Source organism: Megalobrama amblycephala, linkage group LG16, assembly GCF_018812025.1.
Source record: "Megalobrama amblycephala isolate DHTTF-2021 linkage group LG16, ASM1881202v1, whole genome shotgun sequence".
Lineage (NCBI taxonomy): Eukaryota > Metazoa > Chordata > Actinopteri > Cypriniformes > Xenocyprididae > Megalobrama > Megalobrama amblycephala.
Genome location: NC_063059.1, coordinates 18366903 through 18375875, shown reverse-complemented (window position 1 = coordinate 18375875; position 8973 = coordinate 18366903).

The following is an 8973-nucleotide window of genomic DNA, read 5'->3' as shown; positions in this document are numbered from 1 at the left end:
TTGTTTTCTTCTACTCATCTTGAAAATTGAACTTGACTTTAGGTAAGAAAACTTATTTTGCCTGGGCTAGAACTATTCTGTGTGCCACCAATCAAAATTCATCCATGCCACACTTGATTTTATGAGCTACTTAGTAATTTCATTCTCATATTTTATTTTGCTGTTTATGCACTTTTTAGTAGCTTGTTTTCTAATGTTCATGTTGTTGATCTGCTTGTCATCGTTGACAGGCTGATTCTTGATGTTGCTTCATCAAACACTCGATTTTAATACTTTAACACTCTTGATGTCTCTCATGTACTCCTAGAAAATTTAACACTGGACTGTGTACACAAAAGTTTTTAATAAAATTCTTATGTGAGTAGAATGTAGAATTAAATTAATTTTTATTAGTACTTCAAGGGAGTTTATCTTTTTCAATTCAACTCAATATTTTTGACAATTAATTCTCCTCAAATCTACTAATATTAAATGAATTCATTTAATTAATATTTACTCAATACCAAACCTTGGGAATTAATAATATTGCTTTAATCTGTGTCATTTTTATTGTGTGTGTATTTTTTCTTACAGTGTTTGCTGAGGCCGTATTCAGACAGTGCTGATACGAGTTTGACTGAATTGACCTGCCAGAACTAACGCCACACTTGGTTTCTACTCAAGCTGCACCAAATGTTCTGCAATACAGAAATCAAGAGTGTGGAAAAGGACACATTTTCCTTCAAGCAAGACACTCCTCAGAATTCATTGGGGCTTTGTGTGTGTGTATGTGTTTGCTGAGGCCCAGACAGTGCTGGCATTGTTTGTGCATTCAATAAAATGAGTGAATCACCAAGAAAGCATAACACACACACTCACACACTAAGTCTCTGACTTCATTGCAAATAAAAAGTGAATCTGATGCCCATTTTCTTTCACATGCCCACTCTGTGTGTGTGTGTGTGTGTGTGTGTGTGTTTGTGAGAGAGAGAGAGAAAGAGTGAAAGAGTTTTTAAGGATATTTCAACTTTGTTCTGCTTGACTAGGTCTGACTAGTCATTATGTCATCTACCACACGTAGACAGTAGGACACAGAACACTGTCTCTTTCAGTTTGCAGTTACAGAGAGAACAGTTACGTCACTAACTCATAGTTTTGACCTAACAATTAGTAGCACCAGAAAAACAGTAATCCTGAGGTTGCTCTTTTACATCTGATGTAAGATCAAATATGTTTCAATTTGATTAGATTTTTTTCAGCATTATGTAAATGTTATTATTCAATTGATTAAACTTCTATTTATTGCACTTGGTAAAAGTGAATGTTATTATTTGCGAATGTGTGTATTATTCCATATTTGGTACTACTTCATTGCAGTCACTATTTTTTCCATTCACACTGTGCTCCATCATCACGTTAAACGTGTTTATTTTTTCTCTGTCTACCTCTTTATAGGCCTTGAATAGGCCTGTTGCTTGTGATTATTATAAGAGATTTTGAGCATGTGAGCATGTACAGTATGTGGATATGTTTGTGTAAGAGAGAGAGATAAGAGAGGACGGGAGAGAAAGGGAGCTCTATAGAGAAAAAGAAAAAAAAAATGTTTGAGTTTGTTTAGGAATGTGAACCAAAAAGCGGAGAGCTAGACATTCCTGAGCTGGAGCAGCAGCAATTTGTCAAACAGGGACGAAGAGCATCTGGTACTGATGGAGAGCAGATTGATGTAGTCCAACACTTGGGCTTATGGGTAATGTAGTCCCTATTATGTTTTGTTTTTGGCTGTGAAGAGAAAAATGAGTAAGACTCAAAAGAAAGTCGGAGAATAGTTTCCAAAGTGGTTGAAGTGGGAATGGTGTTAATGTGCCAACTCTGCTCTTTTTGTTTATTTGGGCCGAAAAAATGTTCCTCATCGGACTGCACTCTCTGATTTTTAGAGCCTATTTACACTTCATGTGTCTTAATTGGTTGAATTGCTTTGCACATTTTTGGCATGCACATAAACGCGTCTCCTAAAATGGATAAAAGTATGATTATTACTGCTATTCCCAAGGTATGCTCAAATATAACAGTGATCAGTGTAGTGATGATGATAATGCTCTTTGCAAGTTTACATGGCCTAAAAACCTGATTCCTGATCATCTTTTAATGCATCTCAAGTGTCTTTTTTTGTTTCCGTTCATCTCATTCTCATTATTCACTCTGTTTTCTGAGAAAATCATGGGTTTAGATTTTCTTGTCCCTCTTTTGCCTCTCATTCAATTATTCATTTTCATGATTTTTGTATTGTGTCAGTGGCCATGCATGCTTTAGTGCAAGAGAGAGTGATTGAGGGATCTACACAGAGAGGGGGGTGGGGTTGGGTGGTTGCGGCTGTTGTGTAAATCCAGATCTGGTTTCTGAGACTTCTTTTTTTTCCTGTATAAAACTTTAAAGGGCATGTTGCATTATTCACTACTTCAACCACAGGACACACACACATACATGCTTACATTGAACCACTGAGAGCCTGCTTCCTCTGCCTTTGTGTGTGTGTGTGTGTTTTGGTTCAGTGAATGTTATAGGTGATGTTTGACTTTAATGGCTGTAGTGGGAGAGTGTGTGGTGATTTAACAGGACTTGGGGGAGTATTTGGCTGAGCTTGGTCAGTCTGCTGGATATCATTATGAACTTCTGGCAAATAGTTATTATGTTGAATCACACATGACAGTGAAAGATGGTTATTAGAAATCCACCAGGATATTCTCATGTTCACGGCATTCCCTCACACACTGGCACGAGTACACTTAATTCATTCTGTTGTCATTAGTTCCATAGTAGCAAATCTGTGTCCAGTGTAACTTTACATTCCACATTCAAAAGTAGAATAATTTACCTTACAGGATGACTCTTGGATACACTGTTTATTACTGCAATAAACATATTACTTAAAGAGGTGAAAGTGTAAGTGAATTATAGAAAAGGGGAAGGAGAGAGTGGGAAATGTTTGGCTCTTATTTGAGCGTCATTGTTGGATCAGCAAACACCGAGGCCCAGCTGTACTCCCACATCACTGTGTTAAAACACACACACACACACACACACACTGGAAAAAGAGTCCTGCTTGCGTTAGTTTAAGAATTTAATATATTAAACTGTAAATTTTATACACTCATGTAAAAGGCAAGCCACATATTTACACCTCAACAGCAATTACTTACAATGCAAATGACAAACAAAACAATGTTGATACTTTCAATTACTTTTAGTGCACTCTTATTTTCATCAATTCTGTTTGCATGAGAGTGCACATTGTCTTATATTTGTTGACTTCTTATTTGACATATGTGACCCTGGACCACAAAACCAGTCGTAAGTCACACGGGTATATTTGTAGCAACAGCCAACAATACATTGTATGGGTCAAAATTATCGATTTTTGTTTTATGCCAAAAATCATTAGGATATTAAAGAAAGATCATGTTCCATGAAGGTATTTTGTAAATTTTCCATAAATATATCATAAATTTATTTTTGTGAGTTGGTGTGCATTGCTAAGGGCTTCATTTGGACAACTTTAAAGGCAATTTTCTCAATATTTTGATTTTTTAAATAGTTGTATCTCGGCCAAATATTGTCCTATCCTAACAAACCATACATAAATGGAAAGCTTATTTATATTATATACAAATCTCAATTTAAAAAAACTGACCCTTATGAGTGTTTTTGTGGTCCCATACACCGATCAGGCATAACATTATGACCACCTTCTTAATATTGTGTTGGTCCCACTTTTGCTGCCAAAACAGCCCTGACCTGTCGAGGCATGGATTTCACTAGATCCCTGAAGGAGTGCTGTGGTATCTGGCACCAAGATGTTGGCAGCAGATCTGTAAGTAAGTCCTGTAAGTTGTGAAGTGGGGCCTCCATGGAGTGGACTTGTTTGTTCAGCACATCCCACAGATGCTTGATTGGATTGAGATCTGACGAATATGGAGGCCAAGTCAACACCTCAAACTCGTTGTTGTGCTTCTCAAACCATTTCTGAAACATTTTTGCTTTGTGGCAGGGCGCATTATCCTGATGAAAGAGGCCACAGTCACCAGGGAATACCGTTTCCATGAAAGGGTGTACATGGTCTGCAACAATGCTTAGGTAGATGGTACGTGTCAAAGTAACGTCCATATGGATTGCAGGACCCAAGGTTTCCCAGCAGAACATTGCCCAAAGCATCACACTGCCTCCGCCGGCTTGCCTTCTTCCCATAGTGCATCCTGGTGCCATGTGTTCAACAGGTAATTGACCCAGACGCACCCGGCCATTCATTGGATGTAAAAGAAAATGATTCATCAGACCAGGCCACCTTCTTCTATTGCTCTGTGGTTCATTTCTGATGCTCATTAGCCCACTGTTGTTTGGTTAGCTCACTGTGTATTCTGACACCTTTCTATCAGAATCAGCATTAACTTCTTGAGCTATTTGAGCTACAGTAGCTCATCTGTTGGATCGGACCACACGGGCCAGCCTTCGCTCCCCACGTACATCAATGAGCCTTGGTCGCCCATTACCCTGTCGCCGGTTCACCACTATTCCTTCCTTGGACCACTTTTGATAGACACTGACCACTGCAGACCGGGAACACCCCACAAGAGCTGCAGTTTTGGAGAAGCTCTGACCCAGTCATCAATCACATTTTGGCCCTTGTCAAACTCTTTCAAATCCTTACGCTTGCCCATTTTTCCTGCTTCTAACACATCAACTTTGAAGACATTGGCTGCGTCCGAAAACTGGAAAATGCTGTCTTTGAAGGACACATTTCAAGGTAGGAAGACATCAAGGCATGTTCGAATTCAATGTTAGCCTCACTTCCTGTTTCCTGAGATACCTTCATCTGATCGATTTTTGAAGGCAGCATAGATGTATCCTTAGCTGCCTTTGATATCCCACAATCCTGTGCTTTCCATTCTGTGACAGGTGAGCTATAAAAATAAAGATGGCGTCCGAAAGTTGCATTTGCTGGCCAGTTTGTGAGTAAATGTACATTTTTGACCAACATTTTCCACATTTTGATATCATTTCCAATGAGAAATTACTACTGTATTAATTAAATATTTGTTTAGTTCTCACCAAAGCTCACGCTATATTGCTGTAGATCATTAAACACTTACGCTGCCTCAGAAGTCTGTCCGAAATCCGTTTCATCAAGTGCCTTCATGCACAAACGCTGCCTTACAAGTCACTGCTTGATAAGGCAGCGAGGCAGCAAGTCAGCTACCTAGGTTTTCGGACGCAGCCAAAATGTTCACTTGCTGCCTAATATATCCCACCTGCCAACAGGTGCAGTGATGAAGAGACAATCAGTGTTATTCACTTCACCTGTCAGTGGTCATAATGTTATGCCTGATTGGTGTATACAGTCCCTGACAAAAGTCTTGTCGCTTATCTATTTTGTAGAAACACCTGCTATTAACCTGACTTTTAATTAATCAATTGGTGTTAGAAATAGCTCATATGAAAAGCTAAAACCCTCCCAAATGATGTTTAATGCACTGAAATAAATTAGTTTCACTGAAAAAAGATTTATCATTTAATCAAGACAGAAAGGTCAAATTTTGGCAAGACAAAAGTTTTGTCACCTATACAAAAATTGAACAAATTTACTGCAAATACAAAAATATGTCAGAAAATTAAGTAGTGGTGCTGTGAGATCCAAATTTAATATCTTGTATGACTTCCATGAGCTCGAAGGACTGCATCCATGCGGTTTGGCAAGGATTCATACAATTTATTGATGAAGTCATCAGGAATAGCAAAGAAAGCAGTCTTGCATGCCTCCCAGAGTTCATCAATATTATTTGGTTTCGTCTTCCATGCTTCCTCTTTCATCCTACCCCACATATGCTCAATGATGTTCATGTCTGGTGACTGGGCTGGCCAATCCTGGAGCATCTTGATCTTCTTCGCCTTGAGGAACTTTGATGTGGAGATGGAAGTATGCGATGGAGCACCATCCTGCTGCAGAATTTGGCCTTTTTTATGGTTGGGAATATAAGAGGTAGCTAAGATTTCTTGGTATTTTAGACTATTGATGTTGCCTTCCACCCTGCAGATCTCTCGCACACCCCCATACTGGATGTAACCCCAGACCATGATTTTTCCACCACCAAACTTCACTGTTTTCTGGGTGAATTTCGGATCCATGCGGGCTCCAGTAGGTCTCCTGCAATATTTGCGGCGACTGTGGTGTAATTCAACAGAAGATTCATCTGAAAAATCCACCTTCTGCCACTTTTCCAACGTCCATCCTTTTAGCAGGCTGTGGGCCTTGGCAAATGCCACACGGTTTTTCAACTGTCTTTTGTTTAGTCCTGGCTTCTGGGCACTGATTCCACCATGGAGGCCATTTCGAGACAGAATCCGACAAACTGTTCTGGTTGACTTCAGGTGACCAGGTCTCGTGGAGCTCTGTTGCAGTGGAAAATGGGCTGGCCTTGGATTTTCAAGCCAACAAACGGTCCTCTCGAGCAGTTGTCTTGTGGGGTCTGCCTGACCTGGGCTTGTCAAAAACGTCTCCAGTCTCTTCAAATCTTTTTTTTATCCTCTGTACTTGACGCTGAGACACATTGAAGGTGTTTGCCACATCAGCAGTGGATCTGGTCTTCAGCCTCTTGATAATCAAAACTTTAGTCTCAGGGTTAATCTTAGGCATGTTTGCAGAGGTCTAGTTGCAGTTGATGTGAAGGTCTAGTGTACTGGGGTTCTTTTTATACACACCTGAGACCTAATTGATCCATTATTAGTCACAGGTGAAGCTCATATGACAAGGCGACAACACTTATGTCTTTGCAAAAATTGACTCAATGGGCTTTACCAAGCTGTGAATATTAGAATACTTTTTGACAGTTCCTTTTGCACTGAAACATTATTACAAAAGCTATTGGGATTAAAATGAGCCATTTCTTGTAAAAAAAATCTTGATTAGAAATATATTTCAGCGGCACTTCAGGTCAATTTGTACACAAGCGACAAGACTTTTGTCAGGGACTGTATTTGTAACTTTGCAATATTTCATCTTCTCCGAATTTGGTTTATGATCTCAATCAAATGATGCTGAGTTACACAACTGCGTGCAATGAGCACAACATTTTTGTGGGTTTCGTGTGTGTCTGGGAATGAACTGAATAAAAGAGCAGCATATTTTTTGTAGACACGACCTTCTGTCTCGCTCTCTCTCATTTTTAATGTGGTAGAATAATTGAATTATTGAACACCCTCTGTCTCATTCTCAGCTATTTATAGGGAGATGCCCAAGGCAGAATTTTGTATCCAACTACTTTACTAATAGTAATCTAACATGTAGTATCATAATTGCTGGTGTACTCCACATATTAAACTGCTGAGATTGTACCTCATATTCATGATTATGTTTTCACACTGTTTAATATTGCATTTTCTGCAATGCAAATCACTGTGATTTTTATCCTGGTATACTAGCAGCGCACTGCTTCACACACACTGGAAAACAATTCACTGTCAAGTCAAGATCAAAACTAATATGCCAGATAAATGTGCCAGATAAAAAAAAACATGTTCAAGACAAACAAAGGTTGACATTTTTGTTCTAAAAGTCCTCAAGTTTAGTTCACACACATCAGAAACTGCTGCTGCAATACGGTATGGTGATGGTGAATGGTATGTGCCAGTGCTTTTTTGCACAGATGAACAGCGCTAAGGAATTCTGTGTGGGCGTCATATGGTTTGCTGGTTGTCATGCTTCCTGTTGGAGCCGTTGCTGTGGCAGCAGAGCTTTCCCAGGCGATTTGGCAGGCATCTCTGAGCCCAACCGATCGATTGGTGGAAAACTGTCAGCCTACAGGCTTTTACTGATGATGTCATCAGTATTGATCTGTCTGTGGGCTGAAATGAAACTAAACAGAAAGCTTCTTTTCTTCTTATGCATGTGAATGCAATGACAGCAGGGAGTGCTGAGCGATGCAGCACAATGTTCTTTATGAACAGAAGTGTTATTCAGCTGTTGATCCTCCAAATAATATAGGGAATCTTTATATATATATATATATATATATATATATGTGTGTGTGTGTGTGTGTGTGTGTGTGTGTGTGTGTGTGATTGACGAATAAGGTTTTTAAAAGGGTAAAAAAAAACATAATAGAGATATAATTAATTTAATTTAAAGTTTTATTAAGTGTTAAGAATGAGATTATGTGGTTTTTCATGAGTTTGTTTCCTCTTAAAATCTTTAAGCTAATAAGGTTAAGCATATTTGGCTTGCTGTCCGCTGTGGAGGGGATCGAGGAAGCAGCTTCAACTCGAGCTTGGATATACCCCCCAGGGACTACTAGTGCCTGGAAGAGGAGTACGATAGATGAGATGCCTAAATTATGTTTTATTAACGTAGTTCAGGAGGAACAAGTCAAATAAGCTATCCAATCATTACGTCATCTTAATGATTACGTCATCTCAACCAGCTGTCAACAATCTGTAATCAACAATCGGCATGAGTTCAGGCCTGTATATAATCACAGTCAAAACTCACCCACGGATCCTCGACAGTTTCCAGAATCCCTCCACCACCCCGTCTCCTCACACTCTCTGGGTTACTTCATATAATCTAAAAGGGAGGGGGGGGGGGGGTACTCTGTGTTCGGGCCGATTACCGGGCTCGGAGCCCTCTCCCCGGACAGCACGCCAAATACGTTTACCAATTTATTTACCTGACTTATTTGTAAGTGTGAACTCGTGAAATTATGTGGTGGAGTTGGGGAGGTGGAGGGATATCAAACCAACTGATGCCAGAGCAGGGTGAGTAGCTGCTTATATGCTCTGGTCGTTAATTGAAAGATTAGGCTTCCCTCCTCTTGAAATTATGTTTGAATTTCATTAATTGAAAGATTAGATGGGTTCACTCCTCCCGAAATTACGTTGTGAACTTCACTTATAATCAATTAACGCTACTTTTGTCATTTTTTACAAGATGGAAAAAATTTGTCACTA